At 36.8% G+C, this 24,974-nt stretch overlaps 1 long non-coding RNA gene across 4 annotated transcripts in view; it reads right to left on the bottom strand.

Annotated features, from left to right (window-relative positions):
• The window catches only part of LOC115494715 (uncharacterized), a 155,579-nt gene that overhangs the window by 84,382 nt on the left and 46,223 nt on the right, over positions 1–24,974 (bottom strand). The window lies entirely within an intron of this gene.

Genomic DNA, 24,974 nt, shown 5'->3' with positions numbered 1-24,974 from the left:
AGCTCTTATATTCAATCCCAATTTATTGGTATATGTCACTGGAAAGAAAAAGTGATTACCTTTTCTTTGCCTTGTCACTTTCCAAACTATGGAAATTCAGGTTTATAGCTAGAAATTGTAATTGGGATGTAAGGATTCTAATTGTAATTAGAATGTATGGTGAGATTTTTAAATACTGGTTTGGGAGTGACTAACAGATCTGAATCTCTGTCCCAGTTTGGTGACCACTTCTAATTTTTTCCTTACCTTTTTCCACCCTTTCCCCAGACACCATAGATGGTGATTCTACCTAAGCTAAACTCAGGTGACAAAATCTTGCTCTGGGTTAAATGCAACGGTACTGTCTCTGGGCTAGGAAGTTTTTCTGCTAGAGGATAGAGGAGAATATTCTGAGGTAGTACCACGGATTCACAGAATCATTGAATAAAACCTCTAAGGTCCAAACTTTGATCACCACCCAGTCACCTAGACCAGAACACTAGGTGCCATATCCTGTCCTTATTTTTCCTCAAACCTCCTTGATCCCTCCTCAATGTCATGGAAAGAACAAACCCGTCTTGAAAAGGAATGAGTGTGCCTTAAAGAAAAAGCTCAGAACCAAAGAGAATGGGGAAAGCTAATAAAAAAATCATGAAGTGTGAATAATATTTCTAAAGGAATTCTAAAAAAAATAGAGCCTAAGTGCTCAACACATGACCAAAGGGCTGCTGGGCATTGCTCACTTGATATCTCTGGAAAGTAGAGCACTTGTTGGATGATCAGACCTTTAGCTTAACCTGAAAAAAATATCCTTCTGCCTTTCTGCTCCAGAATGATGATACACTTGGTACTCAGTCTTTTTATTGGGAAAATGTACCACCAGCCAATATTTCAGAAGCAATCAACAGGGTTTTGCAGTCCCCTCAGGTATCCCTGGTGAGTCTGAATATGTTATCAATACAGGGCCTCGCCTTTGAAATAGAAATAATGGCTTACTCTTCTACATGGCATTCCCTTTCTGGAGACAGAACATAAGTGCATCACAAGACAAAGAATAGACAGGTTAGAATTGCAAAACTTTGGAGAAAAGATATCTCTAGCTAGAAAATACTCAAACCCTTAGATGATATCACAGGAATTTGGACTGAAGCTTTAGATGTTTGCAGTAATATTTTAATAAGGACTCACATAAAACAAGCACCAAGGCAGATGAAAACAATAAATCCTGTGTACTTGAGGTGCATGTGCCTTTTGTTCAGTCCTGTTAAATGTTGAGGTTTAAAGCTGCAGAGATAAGTCACCCCTCCAGGATGATTTAGATCATCTATCCATTGAGCACATAAATATCTACCAAAGAATGCTATGGCTCTTCAGACTGCCTTTCACTTTGTTTATGGAATTTAATAAAACAGACTCCAAGGCTACTGCTAGCTCCTTCTCACACATCAAGGACCTGGTGCAGAAGTAAGTATACCAAAAAAGAACTGGTAATAGCTTTTTCTACTGGCCAGGATCTTTGTGTTTGGAAAACTTTGGCTGAATATATGAAATGCTGTTTTCTCTTTTATGCTTGTTTTTTGTAGGCAGTGAAAGTCTGTTTAGTCTTTCATGACGGTGAAAGACCTCTAGAGCAGTCAGGCTACTCTTTCCAGCTGTACTAAAGGCATGACCTTTCCCTTTCCCTTTCCCTTTCCCTTTCCCTTTCCCTTTCCCTTTCCCTTTCCCTTTCCCTTTCCCTTTCCCTTTCCCTTTCCCTTTCCCTTTCCCTTTCCCTTTCCCTTTCCCTTTCCCTTTCCCTTTCCCTTTCCCTTTCCCTTTCCCTTTCCCTTTCCCTTTCCCTTTCCCTTTCCCTTTCCCTTTCCCTTCATAGCCAAAGCCATAATATGTGTGCCACTGCAGTCTGAGGTATGGAATGACAAGATTCCTGAAAATTACATTTGTTTAACCTATTAAAGTAGTGGGATTTTAAAGAATAGGCCTTCACATTGTATTCTTCAAATACAAATGTTCATAAAACTTCCTGCATGGTTCAATTTTTGTATGGTCAGACACTTTATACAACCAAAACTTCTGATTGTAAATAATTTTGTAGAAAACAACCAATTAAGTTACTCAGTATCAACATGATTGTCCAGAATTTAGATGGCATAGTAAAGGACTAGCTGTTTACTGGCAACTAATTTCAACTCCATAAAAAATGACACTTTACTGTGGCTGTAGTGAAATGTGGAAGTCATTGGCAGTTTATTACATAAATATTCCCCTACACTTCCATACTGAATGTAGGAGACATATCAAAACATACAAGTAGGAGGTATTAACAGTAACAACAATTTCCATGTCCTAATGGGAAGAGCCTGTTTGTTTTCCTAACAGTGTTCGCAAGGTTAATAGGTATAGGTAAGTGCAGAAATATTTTTTGTTAAGCTCTTTCTTAGTTCCTAGTTCCTTCCTTAGTTCTTAGTTCCTTAGTTCCTTCACGAACATGTAGGTTAGTTGCTACATGTTTGGACAAACTCAGCCATCCAGAAATAAAGAGAGTTGTGGGGAAGTGATTTCTATTTCCTGAGCACAAAAAATAAAGCAAACTTAACTTCATCATCAGTTCTATGAAAGAGCTGATGCCTGATTTCTGAGAACAGGATATCTCTTCCCTGTTTAAAGTTTTCATGGAAACAATGATTTTATGTTCATAGTATTTAAAAGTTTGATAACATCTGGCCTCTACCCCCAGAAGCTTTAATTTGTCAAAACAAGCTTCTCAGAGACCACTTATTTACTGGCTATTTAAGCAAAAACTTGCTTTCAAAAATTTACTAAGCAAGAACAAGGAGTTTCTTAAACCTCATTGCAGGAGAAAATTCCAATGCATCTTATGCAGGCTACCATCTTCAAGCTTGGGAGTGGAATATGAAAAACAGAAAAAGAAAAAGAAAAAGAAAAAGAAAAAGAAAAAGAAAAAGAAAAAGAAAAAGAAAAAGAAAAAGAAAAAGAAAAAGAAAAAGAAAAAGAAAAAGAAAAAGAAAAAGAAAAAGAAAAAGAAAAAGAAAAAGAAAAAGAAAAAGAAAAAGAAAAAGAAAAAGAAAAAGAAAAAGAAAAAAGAAAAAGAAAAAAGAAAAAGATGAAAGTGAAAAAAAGGAAAAAAGAGGGGGAGGAAAAAAAAACCCCAAGCCCAAGCCATGGCTCACTTATTAGAAGAAAGAAAAGGGATCCAAAGGAGGATACACTGCAGCACTCCTCCCTTATTGAGTGCTCTGAAATTTCATGATATGGGGATGAATATTCTTGGCATACAGTCTCTCAAAATCAGCACATAAAATTGTCAGTGATTCAGGGGAAAGGAAAATGAAGGCATCACAGGACCCTTTACTACCTTCCTTCTCCCATTTTTCTTGATTACTTCAAAGCTTCTTTGCTTAAGTCAGACTATGCCACGTTAAGAATGTTCAAAATAGTTTTTCCTGTGTGATGTTTTTACACTGGTGTCATTTCATCTGCTAACACTGATTCTGACTTGTGAATAATGGGTCCATTCTCTGATCTGTAATGGGAAGTGTGTTTCTGCTGCTTGTATCACTTAAAGATTTATGGGAAATGACTGAAGTGATGACATGGACCAGGTCACAGCGGCAGTCCTGATACTGCCTTTACTTCAAAGATACTCAGTACTCTTCCATCAGCCTCCCTAAGTAAGAGCAGAAAAAGCACACCAATTACTGCAAATCACCTGCTTTCAAGCTTTTTTATATGTACTGTGCCAAATAATATTTTTGCAGTTACGGTCAGATCTTTTACAGTTGAATAAAATTATTATCATTGCTGCATAAAAAAACCAACTTGCCACAAGAAATATAGTAGCTGATATAGAGTGTGACATGGGAATAATTCTTCCAATAATGAAGAAAGACTGGTTAGCGACATTGGTCCTTCTTGGTTTATTTAGGGAACCACAGATTACGAAACTGAGCAAAACAGTATTTCAGAGAAATGGAGACATCTGGTAAAATAACAGAATATAATTGCCCTACCATAATTTATTGCAATTCACCTAAGGACAGCCAATGGATTGCAGAGATAGTTTAATTTAAATTAATTTCTATTGACCTGGTCAAATATCCTCTTTCCTCAGTTTATTACCCAAACAAATGAGCTTAGTAGAAGATATTATGAAGAGTCTGGACTGATGAGATGATTCCCTTACAATGTAGAGCTACTGCAATTTTCTCCTAATGACTCGTTTGAAATCCCAAGAGGAGAAAAGTTTGGATTAGTCAGATGTTGCAAGAAATCTCAAGCCAAAGAATCTCTTGGATTGTAAACGCTACACATTGATGTATTGGTATTCCAGAGATTTTGGGGCTAAAGTGAAGCTCTGCTCTCAGATGTTCATTAAGTTTGTACATAAACTATAGGCTCATCATACAAGCTACTGAAGTCCTCCATCATTACTTTAGTTTTTCTTTTCCTTTACATTTACTTTCTTTTCTGTGGTTTCCCTTTTATTACATTAATTAAACTTATTTCTCATGTGCATTTATTGATTTGTGTGATATCTTTATCAAGCACAACAGGACATGACAAGAAAAAAGTCCATAAGGGAATGTCTGAAGAATACTGGTATTCGATGATCAGACATCAATGTTTTTACAAGGGAAAAAGAAAAAAATAAAACAAAATTTAAACCACTAGAAGTTTCTAGTTAAGGCAGGGAAAATTATGCATTTCCTAGAAAGGAAAATATTTGGAAGCGAGACTTTAAAGAATGATATTTTGGGTTGCATATACATAAGTGTGGACTCTTTGCCATGAGGAAGAGAGTTTAGACATGTAGGAATATAGGCTCTTTAGTTTAAGGTCTTCTCAGTTTTGGTTTTCTGAGTGTACTTAGATGCATTTTAGTAGAGTAATTCTTAGCACTTTACCAATAACAATTTTGTCCCTATTCATGTTTTTTATTTGTCCTGTCTGCCAAGTATTGAATGCATATATTTCACAGATGATGTTGAACAGTGCAAGAAATAGTTAAATTAATACAATTCAGGCAAGTTTTTTTTAACTGTCATTATTAGCAAATCCTAAGGATGAATGCATAGATCGTGTTCAAACAGTTTGAGAAGGTTCCACCTATCCCTGATTTTGGTCCTATGACTTTTTGCCAGCCTGATTTTTTTATGGTTGGTAGAGATGTAATCTTCAGTCACTTTCTAAAACAAAAATTATTATTGGTTGCAGAGAATAAAATATACAAGTGGCTTAGCCTGTTTTTGAAATCAACACACAGACACACAGGCACACACACCCAGAGCATTGCAGCTGCAATAAACATGTTTTCAAGCTGTAGTCAGTGCTCGACTTCACTTCTTTACTCCTGACTTTACCTCCTATTCCAGTGGGAAGAGGGATTGGGATGGGTATGTGATCAGTCCATAATTGATCCTCTCTTCTGCTCCTTTTCCTACTCCATTGTGGGCTCTTCCCCTACTCCCTTGTGGGCAGGGCCATGGAGGAATGTTTGCGGCTCTGATGCCTCTGTACAGAGGCCATTCCTTTAGCATCCCACTGGCCTACACCTTCACCAACAACCCATGCAGAGTGTTCCTTGAAATCATGGTGTAATTTCCTTTCCATTCTCTGAAATTCAAAAAATGTTCCCTGTTAGTGTGGGAGGCTGATGCCTTAAGTTATCCATATTAATCCTGAGGACATCCTCGTAATGTTTTAGAAATAGAAACTCTCTGGCTTGTACCCAGATTTTGGTTTACTTCACACACTGTAATCTGCTGCCATTTTGCCTTTTTCAGCTGCACTTCTGTCCTTTATGACGGTCCTCTACATTACTGAGTGCATTAAAGATCCCATTTTTCTATGGCATTTTTTTGGAAACACCTTCTGAGTTCCATGTTTATTTAATAAGGCCAGAGCTCTGCCACTGTATTCTTCATGTCAGTGATTTACGTTGTGGAGAGAAGCAGAGAAATTGCTTTTCTACTCAGAAAATCATGAAAACACCTTGAAATGAACTGCAGCAAGAGTAGGATCATCTTTACTCACACAGACATGCAGCCACTGCAAAAGGCACTACCAATTCCATCTAACAATTAATTTTGATTGAATTACAACTTAATCCCAGAAAAAGGTTTCCCTGCAGCTATAGAAGTTTTGCCAACATAAGACTCAACTACTTTATTCTAGTTGTTAATCAACCTCACTATTAAAAGTATACTACTAATTTCTGCTTTGACTTTATCTGGTTGTATTCCAATTTATAGCAATTGTTTCCTGCTATTCTTTGTCTCTCATTCTATAAAGACCTTTAATAGGGTCTTTATAATGTGTTTGAATTTATAAATCCCAGGACTGCATTTAACCATATTACCACTTCATCATGCAGCTCAAAATAACTCCTTTTTAAAATTATTATTTTCCATAAGATAGTAGTCCTTCCAGCTTTCAGAATCTGCATTCTCTGCTGCAACAGTATCGAAATGTGTTTTGTAGGAATGTCCAATGGGCTGAATGACAACAGACTGTGTGCAGTGATTGCTCCTTCCTTACAGAAGCTCTGCTCATGCTTTCATCATTCACAGATTTGTACAGCACTTGGTTTGTACTTAGGGCCACTCCTTTGATGTGTGCTGCATGTATAGAAAAGCATATTTCCTTGTCCCAGGGGCTGCTGCTTTTGACATTTGTTAACCTCAGGTTGAAGGGGTAGCCTCAAGTTTCAGCGGAGACGGTTTAGACCATATATTAAGAAAAATTCCTTCACCGAAGAGATGGTCAAGCATTGGAATACACTGCCCAGGGAAAAAATGGAATCACCCTGGTGACCTTAGAAGTTTGTTCCAAACTTAATGATTCTAACTGACCCTTTAGTGTGTGATCCATTGGTATCAGCTGGTGGGAATCCACTTCTTTTATCTCTCTCCTTTCCTTAAAATACAGGCAAAGCTCATCTAATTACTCTTCCTCAAAAATTATTTAATCTTTTGAAAAACCTAGAAAGTTTCCACTAAACTGAGGAGGCCTCCAGCTTTTATCAGAATAGGCGATTATGAAAGAAACATCCTCTATGTTATGTAATGAGAGCAAAGGTAAGAAGTGCACTTGCACACACAGGGTGAGAATAAGAATAAAAATTTTGACAATGCTAGAGCTCACAGACTTTCCTGCTGGTAAGAAGTCCCTTCCTTGACAGGTAAATTAATTGGAGGCTTCAACCTTCAAAAAGCTATGGATCTTTCCAGCTTCCTGTTTGCATCACTGGCTTCTTTGCAGCCTCATCTCTTTGTTTTCCCATTGGTCCCTCTTACATAGCACCAGTGGTTAATAATGAACTGGAGCTTCTTGAGCTTGATGTGACACAACAGACAATTTTATTCTTAGGTAATGCATAACTTATTGATGAGCAGGTCTACGTCCCTCTTTCAAAGCACGTCCAATTAATTAAATTAAGTCTACAAGATCAGACTCCACTTGGAGTCCTATAAAATCTGAAGACATGGAAGGACAAGAAACATTGACATGTTTGGTTTTTAACTTGCAAACTCACTCAAATCATACTGTCCAGAAGCTGCCCAGTACTGACACAACAAATGAAACAAATAAACAGTCTGGTTATCCATCAAAACCTCTTCTTAAAGATATTTTTGGTGTTGCTTAAACACTTCCTCCCTCCACCCCGAAATAGTGCTTTTGTACATCCTGTTTTAATATAAAGAATAACTTTTGGACAACTTGGAGTTTTGTAGGAAAAAAAAAAAAAGGGAAATACTAGGAGTGTTCTTCTCTTCTCTAGTTCAAATTTTCATAGTGCTTCTCGGAAATTTTGAGAAGACTTGAACCTTTATGCAAATGTGCATAAAGGGAAAACAGAGATGAAAATTACTCCATGATTAGGTGTTACTTTCCATGTCTAGCTAAAAGTAGAAAACTCATATCTGTAGTCAAACAAACCATCAGTTTTTTCCTGTTGAGGATTTTTTCCCCTTTTGAAAAATAAGAATGCATAGTATTCATGGAAAGTGGCAAAATAAATTGATTCTACATATGCTGAAGGTATTCAGTTAAAATCTATGCCACTGCAAGGAAAGAAAATAGAAGCATCTGGCTTATATTAATGTTAGTAATCCCTTCAGTGAGATATAGCTGCTGTTCCATAGATAATGCAGAGTACCCTGGACTAAGGATCAGAGAATGCCTTCTGGCTTATGCTAGTGGAAATATTCTTTTGGCTTGGAAGCACACTGCACCTAGAAAGCAAGTCCCTTAAATATAAAGTATAAACATAAAGTATTTTAGTTACTTTATGTTTTGATATGTGTTAAGATTTTCTTCTAAGTGTGATTGGTGCAAGAGATTTGAAGACAAATTTTGAAAAGCGTCAGGAAGGAAATGTTGCTTTTGTCTATACACTGGTCCTATAGCTATCCTAAAAACAACTTGCCTTAATTTTACAAGGTATTTTAAAGACTATGAGTATGGAATTTTAAACTAGATAAATATGTATCTCTGTATCTCTCTCTTTTTCTCATCTATTATCTACCTCTCGATAGATCTGTATGCAAAGAAATTATGCTATTTAAATGTAAAATTACATATTGAAATATACCTCTTTACATATCATTTGTAACTTTATACATATATACAAATTTATACCCACATAGATATAGATATTTATACATATAAAAAGTTTAAACTTTCTCCAAGTCTGCAATAGCCTTATGTATATGACTATAGTACAAGATACAAAATTCCAGAACAAACTTCTTAAGCTATGGAAAAATTGGCACCTTTCTTTCTCTCCACCCACCAAAATCCCCCCACTACTCTTAGTCAAAATAATTAAAATAAGGAAGACAAAATTATGTCTAGCTTGATATATATAAAACATGTTATATAAAAATATGTCAATATAATATGAATATAATTCAGTATATGTGAAAGAACTTAATATTGCTCATACTTCCTTTACCAAATTTCCCTCCATAATCCTTTGGCTTGTACACCAGGATTTCTTTTTCCCCATTGGGGCTCAAAGACAACTATGACTTTATTTACTATTACCTTCTGTGCAGATTTGCCAGATTTCCTGCCCTTTCAGGATTTGATGAATAAGAGGCCAGTGGCTCAGTAAGGCTCATTTCATGAGCTGTAGCAACACTGGGGTGCACGAGTAGTCCCCCAGTCAGCTTCAGGGCAAAATTATCCCAATGCACATTCTTTAGGTCCTGAAGTACTCTCAGATCTCATTCTCAACAAACTAAGGTGTGACCTTTTCAGGTATGTGTGGATTGGACTGAGGACTGTAAGTTTAAAAATGATAAAGATATAGGAAAAATGCTATTGAAATATTTAATCAAATCCTCCACCCGGAAACATGATGCAGCACTTATTTCCATGTTGTTGCACAGGGTTGACCATGATAGGAATTTTCACAGTTGCTGTTCACTGTGCAGCCTGGTTTGAGTATCTGAATTACAAGACTTCAGTCATCAGATTTCAAGAGAACAATCTCTTGAGGAAAGAATGTATTACTTTATATTTTCATGTCTATATAGACAAATATGTAATTGCAGTGTAGCCTAATGGTGTTCCACACTGAAAAATAAGTATTTGCTACAAGTGATTTGCAATACCATATAGCTGCAGAGAACATTTTTTATGAGGCTTAATTCTAGTGAAGCTTTTTTCTGTAGCAGCATTAATCATTTTAGGAGTCACTGTGACAACATTTTTCTCTTGTTGGTGATTCAAGACTTCATTCTTCTGAAATCTCTCTGAGGTTTGACCAGTCCCAGTGGAGTCTATCTCCAATTCTCCATTCTGTGTTTGCTCCTTTGGCCATCCAAGTCCTGACTTTGCCTTCCAGTATTCTGGTGATATCTATACCATATACTCCTAACTTATTCATAGGGACTTAAGTTACCCCTAATTAATGTAGTTCAAGTGAAGGAAGCAGTTAAACCTCAATATAAATATTGCTATCTGGGCTACTTGAAAGTCATAAAAAGCTCAATTACCCTATAATATGTCAAATGAAAGCATATTTTCTTTGTCAAGGATGGGATGTGCTGTGTACATTGCACTTAAAGTATTGCAAGCATCTGTGTGGCCAAAGTGTAAATTATTGTAAATCTGTTGGATTTCCTCTTTTGGGGGTCTGCCTCGGGGTGCCTTGATATCTGGGCAGCACAAAGAATGACAGGCACAAGCCTCATAACAATTTTGGCTGTGGGAACTGCCACGCCAACAAAACCCAAACAGCTGAATTTTCACAAGGACCCAGTTATAATGCAGAAGAGAACATCAGCATGTTTATAGTTTCACAGAGGCCAGAGTGGAGAGTCATGTGTCTGATTAATCATGTTTAATTACCAGCTCTTATTAGGCTCGTATCCATTTGGACACCATGCTGTAATGCAGCAGAGAGATCGCCACCCACTGTGTGAGCAGAAGTGGCAGACAGGCGCATGCGGCTCCTCTGACTCCTTTTTGTCTGGAAAATGCAGTTGAAAACTATACTGGCATCCACAAAACATAAAACACTTAATGTGCTTTCATCTTGGTTTATATAAGCTGTATTTCAACACAGATATTTCAGGCTACCTGACATAGTGCTTTATGTGGAACATAGTCCTGTATTTCAGGAAGAATTTTTGCACAAACATGGGGTTTTTTTGCAGCCTATAAGTACACTGGCAAGAATGTTTTGATTAAAAATCTTTAAAATTACATAAATAAAAATCATGTGTCAGGACATATACTGCTATTCAGATATAAGTTAATTTGGTAATAAGAATTTGCCTACTTTAATACACTTACATGATTGGAAGATTGAAAACTTTAACAGGTATTTTTGCTATAGTGCTTGATATATATCTTCCCACTTTAAACACTGTCTCCCAATAGTGCTAGACCTAATGTCTTGCTTGAAGATAGCTACGATATTAATATACAGAATGTGTAAACCAGCTTGCCTATCTTTCCTTCTACTTGCAAGGTTGTATTCTGTTTTTACAGTACAGACTATGAGAAAAATATTTCCACTTGTGCTTAACACAGCACAGCAGGGATAAGAATTATACCTTCAGAAATTTCATAGAATCGCAAAATAATAGACTTGTTTGGGTTAGAAGGGAACTTTAAGGGACATCTAGCCCAAGAGCCCCTACAATGTGTAAGGACATTTTTAACAAGATCAGGTTGCTTAGGGCCCTGTACCACACGGCATTGAATGCTTCCAGGGATGAGGCACCTACAATCTTTCAGGGTAACCTGCTTCAGTTTCATCCCTTTTGCAATTATTGCAATTAAATCTGCTTAGCAAACTTCCATAAAAATAAAATTATCTACATGTAAATTCTAACACTGCTAAAGGAACTAATTGTGAAATGAAAAAGAAAAAATATTGAGAACTGAACATCTGCTGTGTTTGTGCCTCTAAAATCTCTACTTGGCATATTCATTTGCAGACTTATATTTTCAGGATTTGTTTAGGAAGATGCTGGAAACATGCCACTACCTCTCATGCCACAGAAATCATACAGATGATCAAAATGAATGAATTATTAAATTATATGTGAGCTTCCCTGTAAATGTGGGATATTCAGAAGTTTCTGCCTCGGAACAGAGAGCTGAGAGTCACCTTTTTTCTTTTTGTTACTGTGCATTTTCTTTGTGTTATTATCCATTAAAAAAAAAAAAGTCCTCTCTCCAGCACTAAATGTAATTAAGAACCTTTTGAAAATAATGACTTAATGATCTGCCTTCTTTTTCCCCATATGGTAGCCAAGCAAACAGAGCAACTGACTCACTCACAAAAAGTTCAGACTATTATTTTATATGGACACATCATTGCAGCTGACAGTGCTTCACCTGAATGATATGTGTTAAAGTAACAGCATAAATTAAGCATGAATCCATTACAAAGTGGGATTCTTTTTTTGTTTCCCCTCTGGTTAACATTATGTAACTCACAAAAATGGCTTGAAGAAAAAATACCTTTTTCAAGACAGTTCTGTCTTCACCAGATTAAATTCTGATCCCGAATTGTAAAAAGTCAAACACTATAAACCCTTTCTAGAGGGTCACAATAGCTTTATGCTTCCATTTTCACATGAAACCCTTTTACGACTTACAACCTTCCATCCAGTCTTTGGTCATGTGTATTCATCTGGGGCTTTTGCCCCCAAATAAGAATGTTTTTGGCTAAGTTCTTATCTCTGCTTTGATCTCTTTACCACCTTATATTTAAAAAAAATTTGAAAAGGGTTGAACCATTTTGAGCCTAACTAGTTTTGACTTACCATAGGTCTCTTCTCCCAAGCAAAAAGTGATAGAAGAGGAAATCGCTTCAAGTTGTGCCAGGGAATATTTAGATTGGATATTATAAAAAGTTCTTCACTGAAGCAGTGACAGGCATTGGAGCAGGCTGCACAGGGAAGTGATGGACTCACCATCAATGGAGGTATTTAAAAGGCATGTGGATATGGCACTTAGGGACATGTATTAGTGTCAGACTCGGCAGTGCTGGATTAATAGTTGGACTTGATCTTAAAGATGCTTTCAAAACGAAAAGATTCTATGGTTCTATAACTGAAAGAACTCTAGCTCAGGACTTCCTGGGTAGAAGAATTGCATAGGGGTTCTCTGCAGGTCTGCCTGTTGGAGTGTTGTGTCTGCACTATTATTACATATGGTCTGAGCTCAAACCCAGATTGGCTGATGGTTCTACTCTGATGGCTGTCAGGAAAGTTGTCTCAGCAGGAGAAAAGTCCAGCTGTGCTGACAGGCATGTGTGCAGCAGGGGCAGGTCCAGTTCAAACAGGCTTCAGCTCACTGCCTTCAATTTGCTCTTACAGTGGTGGTCTGGGACTAACGCTGTCACTTGAACTGTGGGAGCAGGAACCAGATGGTTTTGGAATGCTTCAAGAGCATAGGTGAACACAGTGCCAGCTCATGGGGGAAAAGACCATTCTGTTTCTGGATAAACTGAGGTGAATGCAAAGTGTCTATACAACAGATTTTTCTTTGCCCACCAGAACATTGCTTCATCTTTCTTTGTATAGTGAAGTGGATTTAACTGCTCACAGTGAACAGACGGGCCTGATTTATGTTTTCGGAAGAATTTCATGAAAGCTGCCAGTTCTTTCATTTTACCCATTTTTCAACACCTTCTGACTGTAAAATTGGCTGAGTTGTGCTGACTTCTAACTGATGATACCAAAGCTGTTCCCAAAAACCAGTCAGGATTTCTTCAATCTTCTTTTAGAGAGGGATAGTCTTGGAAGGGAGCAGGCCATCTGAGAAATACATTATGGCAAGGTGGATAAAAAAAGGAGGAGAAAGGAATATGTGTTCATAATATGTTTCTCAGCTTTCTGCTGAGGAGATTCATCATCAAGACCAGGAGTAGCATAGTGAGGATACGCCCCTCATTCCAGATTAATCTCAGAAGTTTCTTTCTTTCTGTATATTGATTTGGTCATAGCTCCTCACTCCTCAGTGCTGCTGCTCAGCCTGCTTTCTGCTTCTTCCAAGCAATTTCTAGATCTGGAGCATCAGCTTCCCAGCAGCAGCTGTCTGAGAAGCTCAATAGGAAGAAGTTACTTGTTTGGGTTCTTATACTTGGTAGGAATAATTACTTTTGGCTCAGACTCTCCCTTCATGCCTCCATAGACATCCCTGCTCTTTTTGTAGCTTTTCCTCTGCCAGTGCTTTCTCCTGGTCTGTATTTCACACACGTCTTCAAAGCCTGACCAAAACCCAAGGTTGACAACAAGACAGTGACTTATACAAGCACAGCTGAAACATGAAGGGAAATTTGCTCACCTCAGGAATGAAGCCCATGTAAGGGAACTGGGGGATGATATTCATTGTAATAATGTCAAGGTCTACTAACAACACTGCAGGAGGCACACTAAAGAGACTTTAATAGAGACACCAGTGAAATAGAGATGTCATGACCCAAGGATCCAGGGGAACAGAAGAACTGGAACACTGTACTCTTTATGCCTCCTGTGAAGGAGAGAATATTTTTGGGGGTAACTTTTAAAACTGACACGAATTACAAGTTTTATAAGAAATAAGAAAGTTTCTAAGTTTTCTGATTTCTAAGGCTATATGATCCAGACCCAGGAGCGGATATCATGTGATGCCAGTTATGTGAGTTGCACAGTCAGCACAATTATATGTGAGATCTAAACAAACTGTGCATAGTTATTTCAGAAATTTTTAGATGATCCTTGAAATTTTTCATTACACCAAAAAATTGTCTAACTCCTTAGCATAAAATAGATTAATATCTGAAATGCAAAGCCATCAAATATTGGATGAAAAGCTTAATTTCTTTTACCTTGTAGCTTAAGTGCCAAACTAAAATCATTAGCTTCATTCATGCCAGTGAGTTTTCAAAGAGAAATTATGGCCTTTATTCAACTGTGCATGCCACACTGCTTTAAAGAAAGGAGTCAGTAACACTAAAAGTACTGAGCAGGTTTAGAAGTGAGTGACTAAGGTAACATGCATCCAAAAACGATTGCAAAAATGTTGCTCTGTGCGTGCATTCAGACAGAGCACTAACACTAAGACACAAAACTACTGCTTGTCTTCCTTCCAAAGCACATGGTGATGTGGTGGGTGAGTAGAAAAAACCCATAATTTCATCAAAATATCTCCTGTTTGGGATGCAGAAAGACAGGGTTGACCGAGGAGGTGTTTAAAAGTTTATTAAAAAATCAGTCTCATGGAAGGGTGAGACTATAAGATTGTTACATCTAAAAACACCACATTAGAAGCCTTGCATCCGAAGCCTTGCCTCAGAAGCCACTATAATTCTACTTACAATGTCTTTTATAAATTTCTTATCCAATCATCTACTTCCACAAAGCTTGCTAACATCATCGTAACCAATTGTTAATTGCTACCTTTTACACAATTTGCCTCAATGCATCTTTTTCTATCCAAGCATATTACTCTTCTTTTTTTTATCAATTCTACAACAAGTTCTATTGTTAAACCTTAAAATATTCTACTATCTTGCTTAACATACTTATTTACTTACATGCTTATATTTCTCTTGCTTAAAACATATTTCTGCTTAAACTACAAATCCTTATTCTTATTTCATGTCTGTTTCACTATTCTATTCTAAAACTTCAAGCCTTCTCCAAGTTCTTAGGGTCAAACACTGTATCCATTTCTATCTCTGAACTTGTATACTCAAGGCCTTGGGATCGCTGTGCTTGCATTTCCCATAATCTCCACTGCTTGTTTTCTTGGCCCACTACTGATTTTTACAGTGTTGGCATTTCTGCACTTGCTTACTCATTTTCTTTGAATGACATTGCTGCCTGTCTTCTCTCAGAGCAGCTAGGTAGCCAGTAGGGAAAAAAAAAATAGAGAGAAGAAAATTAAGAAAGGATCATTCTAATGTGTTTAAGTATACAGATATAACACCTGCAATACAGTATTCCTTATTTATTCCTTTGCTCAGCTGCCAGCCCACTGTATTTTGCAGTGTGTATATTGCAGTGAATCATAGAAAGTCATAAAACTGACTTTCTCTGTGACATTTTACACTTATTTTTACCAGCTTCTTAAAAATTGGAGGAATAGATCAGCCCACAAAACCCTACATGTCTTCAAACACACACATTCCCACATGTATATGCTAGCTTTGCTTGTAATATTTGCCAAGGCTGAAAATGTGGAAAAACATCCTCTATGTAGATAGCATTTTATTGCTCCTTCAAACTCCTGCAGGAGCTTTGGGCTGATTTCTGAGAGTTCAAATGGATATGTTTCAAACATTAACTATTTAGGTTCTTTACATTATAACTTCTCTTGGTAAGGAAAGATGGATTACATTGCTAGATTTAAGGCAAAAATTTACAATACATACAATACTTCCTACTGTATTTATTATTGCCTGATTTATTTTATAGATATAAAATTAGTGGATGAACCTGCTGTTCACCATGTAAATAAAATACAGCTTTAAATTCAACCAGTCAGACCTTCCTGTAAACAAGAGTCATGTCAACAGTTCATTTTCACTTAAATTCCTTTAGAATAAAGTGCATTATTTAAGTTTATGACACCCAGCTCTTGAGAAAGAAAGAAAGAAAGAAAGAAAGAAAGGAGGAAAGAAAGAAAGAAAGAAAGAAAGAAAGAAAGAAAGAAAGAAAGAAAGAAAGAAAGAAAGAAAGAAAGAGCAGAATATCCCCATGATAAAAAGGATGTCACTATTTTAAACAAAAATTTCGCCACATGAGTCAATGTAATTGAAGTTCAGTGTGCTTTAAGCTATAAATGCTTGAAAGGTGCTTTCAATACGTAAAGAAAGACCAACCTAAAAAAAAAATAGGGCAGACAATTATAATGGGACCTATCAGACTACTAATAATTTGAAAAGAAGCACATTTTACATGAATAGTCAGAAAAAAATCTCTGTGTATCTTTGAAGCTAGTACTTGTGATCAGTAACTATATTTTCTTCAACTCCTCATAATGAAATATCAGGAGTTGTGATGGAACCCCTTCGTCATACACTGTCTTAAAAACTGCTAATTATGAAAAAAGTGGATAATCCCAATGAATTAATCTCTAGTTTGCTTTGAGGTCCATATCAAGAATATTCTTAATGATAACACTCTAAAAGTTCCAAACTCTCCCTGTCAGCAGGAGGGTACTTGGCCAGAAATGCACACAGCTTTCACATAACTGGAAATCTCCTGGTGAAAGACTCAAACAGATGCATAAGACTTATGAGGGCACATTTTCATGAGATTGAATGTTTAACTTTATTTTTTATGTTTGTGTTACTGAATGATCCAGCCATATAAATTAAATTATTTAAAATGTACCTTTTTCATAATATAGATGCAGTCTCTTGAGACATCAGTCATAATCACTCATATCCAAATCCACTCCCAGAAATGCACTTTTCACAAATGTCCAAGGACAGCAACTCAACATGGCAATAACATCTTTTCTGCCTTTGCTTCCCTCCCTTCCCTCAAACGGCTCAAAAAAATCCAAAAGCCTCTTGCAGCCTTTGACTGTGAGATTTTTTGGTTGGGTTTTGTCCTTATATTTTTCCTATGTATAAGTCCTAACAAGACATGGTCCCACTTAATTCAATTACGGTGGCTAATTGTGACAACAACAATCAATAAAAGCCCAGAATCCTTCTAACATACTGCCCTTGAAATAAGAGACAACAACCTCTCATTGAGGTTCCAAACAGGAACTATACTAATGCACTTAGAGATGGAAAATCACTCCTGGGTTTAAATTCCTCTTCTATTAAAGAAAATAACTGATGTATATTTGCTCCACTTTCTTGAGAATATAAAATTACAGACAATACCGTATCACACACAAGAAAGAGGGAGAGATAAACACCTCCTTTTGATTACCACAGTAGGTGTACATTTCTCAAATAAGTTTAATTCTCAAGAAGTATAATGAGATACAAGTACATAGATCTATAGCTGACCCCTCTAACATTAGGCTGACAGATACATGCCCAAGCTGCTTGCACTCCGAGAAGATCACAAGGTGTTTTCCTACACTTAACACATGAACTTGCTGCCATGTTAATTGTGAATACACCTTATTATCAGCTTGAAGTGGAAAGCTGTGCCTGTGCCTGCACATTAGCAATAAGGTGGGGTGGAACAGGACCAGACAGTGTCATCGCTCGATGGATGAAGTGTGAAGGCACACAGCTCAGCCTGTGCTCCTGTGTTCTGAGCCAAGGACATACACCTCAGGAAGATAAAGTCAAGTGAAATGAAGTGAATGACTGCCTCCAGAATGAGGAGGAATTGAAAATTTCTGCCCCAGCAAATATGTTCAAGCAGGAATAAATACCCACAGTGGATTTTTGTGATAAGGGCTTTTTGTAAATGACTTTGCTTCTGGTTTGCACAGAGCTAGAACAGAGTGATTTTAAAAGCCAAAGAATGTATCTGCTATAATACCCAAGTCAATTACAGCTCTAACTCACTTCAGAGAGCTGACAGCAGATGGTGTGGGCTTAGGTATTTTTGTCTGAATACCATTGGTTTTGGCATCATGGCTGCTAGACATGAAGTAAAGTAAACTTTAATCATGTTAAGCCAACAAGTTGATTGTAAGTAGTGGAGGGCACAGAGCAAGGCAGTCTGGCCAATGCCTCCATAATCATGCTCATACACAATAAAATATCACAAAGTATACCAGTGAGGGGCAGATCCAAAGAATATTTTCACCTATAAAATGTAAGAATTTTGGAGAATAAAGTCATGCAGCTGCTAAATTTGCTTAAGAATGATCAGCATGTATCCTTCCATTGACTGTGGGAGGCACAGTGGAGGCTGACAAGATATGGTATATTTGAAACTCACTCCCATGTCTTCAATACTTCCTAGTGCTAAGCAACTTTTTATACATAACACTTACTGAGGAGATTTAGGCTTCTTAGATATTTTCTTTATCTATGATACTGAAAAAACATTTACTTCCTGTTCCATATTGTGTTGTTGATAGTACTCACATAGCATCATTCTTTCTTAAAGAAGAATGAATATTTTTAAAAGACAACTGAATAGCTACCAAAGAAGTTTATTTTCCCTCTACATAAAAGACAAGTGTTTTACTTCTAGAATGAGCAAATGTGTAAGTTCAAGTAGAACTTGGTTCCTCTCCTTGACATAGTCAAAACTGTCTACCTCTTGCACTGGTTTGCTCAGCATCTTTATGTTGAGCAAAATTAAGATCCCCGTTTTGTTCTTTGTCTCTCTTTGTTGCATAAACGCACAGAGATACAAATAATTCAGGTACATACAGTATAGATATTTTAAAAGCTTCTGTTGCAATTGTTGCTACATGGAACAGCAGCAAATTTTAAAGTTTATTTATGCATAATTACTTGCTTTGTAAGTCAATAGAGCTCCAGTAGCATATACGATAAAATCATAAATGTTAGCATTTCCCTGGACCAAAGCATATATTTTAGTTTTAATAGTACTCTTTCTATTTCATCTGTACTCTTATTTTAATGATAATTTTTAACTTACATGGCTGTAGTTATGGGAAGAGCCTTATCAGAAAAAGGAAACATACAAAGGAAAAAACCTGGACTACACACAGTTAAAATTTTCAAATTTGGACATATTGAAAAATCAATACATAAGTTTATTAGTTTATTGCTTTCTGGAAGCAGTGGTCTTCAAGCCTAGGCACATCTCCTTCATGGCAAAAACTGTAAAGTAATTTTACCACAAAAGATAATGTAGGATGGTGTTGCAGTAACTAAGGAACCAATTTTAGTAACACAAAAACAAATGTTGGAGGAAAAAAAAGGAGTGAAATATGAAAATAATTTTTAGGCATGGTAATTTCTGTCAGACTTTGCTGCAATTTAAAGAGAAAACTCATTGGTGATGATGGTGATGATGATACTTACACTTTAATATGAACTGATAAGGATCTGAGCTTCTGTTGCATGTGTTGGACTACTGGCATGATGAAGTCTTGGTTCAACTACAAAATGTGGACACATTATAAAATAAAATATCAGTATAATATCATCCAAACTTTGTCTTTAAGTCCATATACTGCATTCCTGTGACATTTAAGATAAATGACAGAATAATTTATCCTTTTTTAAACATTCAGAATATGAGTAGCCAAAGATTAATCCTGTGCATTGGTTGTTTTCATTCAAACCACTGGTTTCCAATACATAGGTGTTTTAGTGGAATGATTGTGATATACTTGTGAGACAGTTGTGATACTCTCAAAAGCAGACTCTGCTTATCTATTTTACATAACATTCCTATCATTGTACCTGAATGCTTTACTGTCTTCAGCATATAGTAGAACCATAAAAATAAAAAAAAAAAGGTTACAAATAGGTCTTAAGAGGTCACTTAAAGTATTTTATTACAAAGACTGTTATTTCTGACATGGTTGTATTAAATGTTGTCTGAATACCATTGGTTTTGGCATCATGGCTGCTAGACATGAAGTAAAGTAAACTTTAATCATGTTAAGCCAAAAGATTCTGATGGATCTTCCTTATCCTTCCTATGTAATTATTCAACCATTTAACTGCATTTAGACTTAAAAGTGATTTCTTACTTCCTAACTAAAAAGTGCTTCATGGCAATATAAATTTACTTTTTCACGTCTTGTCTCTTGTGATTATAGAAAAAACATTTGTTCCTCTTTGTGCCAACCATTTATGTAGTTTAAGCACCATGAAGTTCAATACAAGGAGAAGTCAAGTCCTGCCCTTAGGGAGGAATAAGCCCAGGTTCCAGGACAGGCTAGGGGCAGCTGGCTAGAAATCAGCTCTTCAGTGAAGAACCTAGGGGTCATGGTGGTCATGGTTAAAGGTTATTTTTTCTTTAGACTGATTCTGTTTGTTCATGCTGTACATAGACCGTATTCTGAATCCTATGATCAGACTTATCTCTCTTCTCTGGACCACACTGGAGGGCAATATCTTGAATTAAATATAGCTGAGGTCTGCCTCCAGACAGAATGAATGACTTCATGCATCTGACAAGATATAAACCTCAACAGCAGTTTTTTATTTTCTTTTTTCCTTAAGTATGGTGTTACAGCTACTAATCCACAGACACTGTTTCTTCCTGAGCCTTTACTGTATAAGATGTGCAAAGGAGTTGAAGAATTGTGAGTACAGGGGAAGAGAAGTCGAGGATCCCTCACCCTGTGTATTGGTGGAAAAAGATATCCACTAAGGGAAAGGGTTACCATTGATTCTACAAATTTGAGTGCCTTTCTTCTCACACAACCACCACTGAACCACAGAGCTTCATTCCTTTTGCTCATTCTCCCTGACATTCCTTGTTTCCCTGCTTCAGGAGTTACCTATGAAATGCTGAGAGTGATACACATTGGTCTCCTAGGTTAGAAGTGGGAAATAAAGCACTCTGTCACATTTAGAAAAAGTTCTCCTACTTGTAAAAAGGTTTACTTCCTATTACACTATCACCAGCATAATATGTATAATACTAGCCCCAGATATTTGTAATTCAGGGAATCCCTGAGCTGGACATGTTTTCCATGTGTACAGGAAACTTCAAAAGGTTAATATTTCATGAATTTGTCTGAACACTTCCAGAGCACAGGTATACTCTTAGCAGGAGTAATACCTGGTGACAAGGCATTCAACATATGTACCATATGTACATTACAATTTTTGTATTTTTAAATATTTTTTAATTGCATGTGATGTGCTCATGTGCGGCAAGAGGGACTGAGAATCCAATTTGTAAGAATCTTCTCCAGAGACTGCCTTTGTGGCTTTGCTGGAAGAAGATAAAGTTGCTGCTAAGTCAAGGTCAAGAGGGACCTTTCAAGAAAGAGGGCAGCAAACAGGTGCAAAATAACATAGAGTTTCCTAGAACACATCCACTGTGCATAAAATCACTAAAATTCTACAGTCCTGAAAGAAAAAATAGGACAGATAAAGACATTCCTACAAAGCAATGTTCAATAGATGGAATAAATTAAGTTCCATATACAAATAGGGTTAGAAAGAAATTCAAGGGTTAATACACAACTTTCTGGATGCAAGCTGGAAGCCTAAACAGAATAATGGAAGCATTGTTCTGGATGGAATAAAAGTGTATTGGAAACTTGGAGGAAAACAAATAGTAGGACACATTGTTACCAGAATACAACATATGTAAGGAACTTAACTCCATCTGGGAAGCATAAACCTTTTAAAATGCCAACCCTTATGTTTTTGTCTGTTTTCAGAAACAAAGAATATTTAATTTCAGACTCATTTTTTTCCCCATACAGTGCAATAAATGTCAAACTCTGTTATAGTGGGATGGGACCATGTCTTGAATTTTTAGCAAGGATATAAAAGCAAAAGTGGTAGAAGAATGTGACTCCACAATGACTGCTTGTTCAGAAGGACATATTTCTGATTGTAAATATGTTGGCTTCTATTTCCTTTAAATAGAACACAGTTGCTTTATGCTAGTCAAACCTTTTTTAGGGACATAGAAAATGGAAAAAACCAAATAATTACTACTTGAAGGAGGCTACTTTTATATCTAGAGCTAGAGAGCATGACTAAAATTTCAGGCCTTCACCAACTAAGTTCAAGTTGGCTGAAGGGCATTCAGACCTAAAACTCCCTCAGATACTCTGAATATATAATTTATACACAGCATATAGAAATATTTTCTTAACCGATCCTGAATGAAAGATAACTTTGAAAAAAAAGAGAAAATAGAAGTGTCAAACAGTAATTTGAAAGAGACTCTAGAGGAAGTTTCAGTGAATATTAATTGGAGGGGATTAATTGATTCACTAATTGGTCAAAATAATGACGCAGCCAGAAGGATTGTGGAGATCTCATTAAATACATGTATGGACCCTAGCAGCAGAGATGCCTTGCTGAACTACTCTTAGTGAATAAGGAGTAATAAACCAAAGGCTGTTTATCAGCCTTGATTTGAGATATTAATTTGTTATATATTTTTATTTTAGAAATAGATGGTTACAAAAGGCCTTTAAAACCTTTTTGCAGTCACTGTGGTTATTTTGCCGGTGTATCTAAATATAGTAGTAAGAAGTGCATTTTTTCTACACAGGGAAAGAAGAATCTACAAAAGAATGAATTGCTGACCAAATGACCAATTGACTGAAAAAGTAACGTCCACAGGATATATTCCAAATCTCCTGTTCTAATAAAAATATTGTATCATGAATTAGAAATTAATGTTATGAAACTAATGGTCTGTTAAATATTTTTGTGTGCAAATATGGGGTGAAGAGAGGGATTTTTGCTGAACAAGCTTTACATCCAGGGAAAGGAAGAAGAAATTTATAATACTGACCTTGCTCTGCCTGCATTCTTTATAGATAAAGGTAAAGATATTACTTAAGATGCTAATAGAATCATTAGAAAGGTAATATATAATAAAAGAAAGTAAAGAAAGTTATGTTCAGCTGAGGAGGGATGTGTGAACCTGTAGTCAAAAAGTGGATAAAGAGGAACAAAGCATTGGATGTTAATGAGATAAGAGTTACCAATCCCATCAAGAAATGATTTTGCCTAAATTTTTGACCTTTATTTATCATTGTTAAATTATTTTTCTTTTAGCAGTTCAGTCATTTTGCTATTTATAAAGTTAAATTTAAAGCATAAAGACAAGAGAGGGGAAAAAAAAATCACAGCAAGAGCTCTTTCTGTTGCTGTTCTCATTTTATCTTTTTCTCCATGTATTTTGTGGGTTTGTTTTTGTAATACTGAAACAGGTCTGAATTCTATTGATAAAGCACTTGGCTTGAACCCACATGTGCAATAATAGGCTTAGTTACTCAGTATTTGTCCAGCATCTTGGAGAATTTCAAACCTTAACATATTTGGAAGCAGTGCATATCTTATCCATGGTTTAAAAAAATAAAAAAGAAAGTGTATGCCAGAACATGGAAGTTGTAACTTGATTTCAAAACGCTTAAAGCAGGAGAGACTGATTACTTTTTTTTTTCCAAAAACCATAATGAAAATAAGCTGGAAAGTAAAAAAATGAAGCATTATCAGAAAGAAATGTGTCTGGCTAATGCACCAGATGGGTGTGCTGCCATTCAAAGGGACATGAAGAAGCTGGATAAATGGGTGGGCTGAAGCACCATGAAATTCAATACAGGGAGATGACAAGCCCTGCCATTAGGGAGGAATAAGCCCTGGCTCCAGGACAGGCTAGGGGCAGTGGGCTAGAAATCAGCTCTGCAGTGAAAGACCCGGGGGACATGGTGGTCAAGTTGAACACGATCCAGCAATGTGCCCTTGCGGTAAAGAAGGAAAATGGCATCCTACCCCCAGCTATGTTGGTGTCTGGGGTTCTTCCTGCTCATGTGCAAGACTTTGCACTTCCCCTTGTTAAATATCATGAGGTTCTGTCTGCTCTTTTCTCCAGCCTTACCAGGTCCCTCTGGGAGGCAGCACAACCCTCTGGTGTGTTGTTCCGCCAGTAACCAAAGCAGGGAGCTGCATTCTGACATCATGCCAGCCCCTGAAATCTCAGGGAGCTGAAGGCACCTGAGATGACAAGCAGCACTCTGTGCAACACTCTCTCGTGGCTGGCTCTGAAGCATATTATTGTCACACAATATGTAGATATGCTCTCTGAGATGCGAGATTATATGCAGAGTTTAGATATTTGCCCCTTCAGTGGGAAGAGGTAATACTTACAAAAGCTAGGACTAACTGCATTTGATCTGTAGGAAATTAAGTTCCTTTTAGTCACTGACTTTTAAGCCAAAACAGAAAAGAAGCTTCTGTGACTGGAGGCAAAATGTGAACCAGTTCTGGTAAGTCTCTTCTCCTCCATCTGTTGATTGAGCAGTTTTTTTGAAAATCTCCTTCAGCCCATAAAGCAAAGCATGAGAAATTGAGAAATTCACCTGGAGGCAATCCCCATCTGTCTACAACCAGACCATTACCTGCCATAACCCCCACCTAGTTACGAGGTGGACAGGTAGCCAAGGTGTGAGACTCAGCCACCATCTCTCCCCAGCAATTTAAAGTCAAGTATCCTCAGCAGCATGGTGCTCTCGGTCCTCTGCACAATAAGCAGAACCTTTCATAACTCTAAGTTACTAAAACAATGTTGTATAGAAAGCAGTGCAAGGATTACAAACAACAGTGCCAATGCTAATTAGGGTTAGCCGAGGTTTTCTCATTCATACAACTAAGGGGACATATGGGAAATGTCATGTTGTCAAAGCAGATTCTTTGCTTCTAAAAGTTGTGTGAAACATCAAAGCCAAGTAAAATAATAGCTGCATGCAACAAATGTGATGTACAAGACCTTCAGATAGCATATTTTTTTTTGTTGCCTGACAAGGGCTGCAGTAAGAATGCATGCAAAATTAAATCTACTGTGATGCCTATTCTCAAGATGTTAGTCTGACTTTTCTGAAACGTTATTCTAATTTTTTAATGAAAGCGT

The sequence above is a fragment of the Taeniopygia guttata genome, chromosome 1 (genome assembly GCF_048771995.1).
Source record: "Taeniopygia guttata chromosome 1, bTaeGut7.mat, whole genome shotgun sequence".
NCBI classification, from domain to species: domain Eukaryota; kingdom Metazoa; phylum Chordata; class Aves; order Passeriformes; family Estrildidae; genus Taeniopygia; species Taeniopygia guttata.
This window is presented reverse-complemented; position numbering and strand designations above follow the sequence as displayed.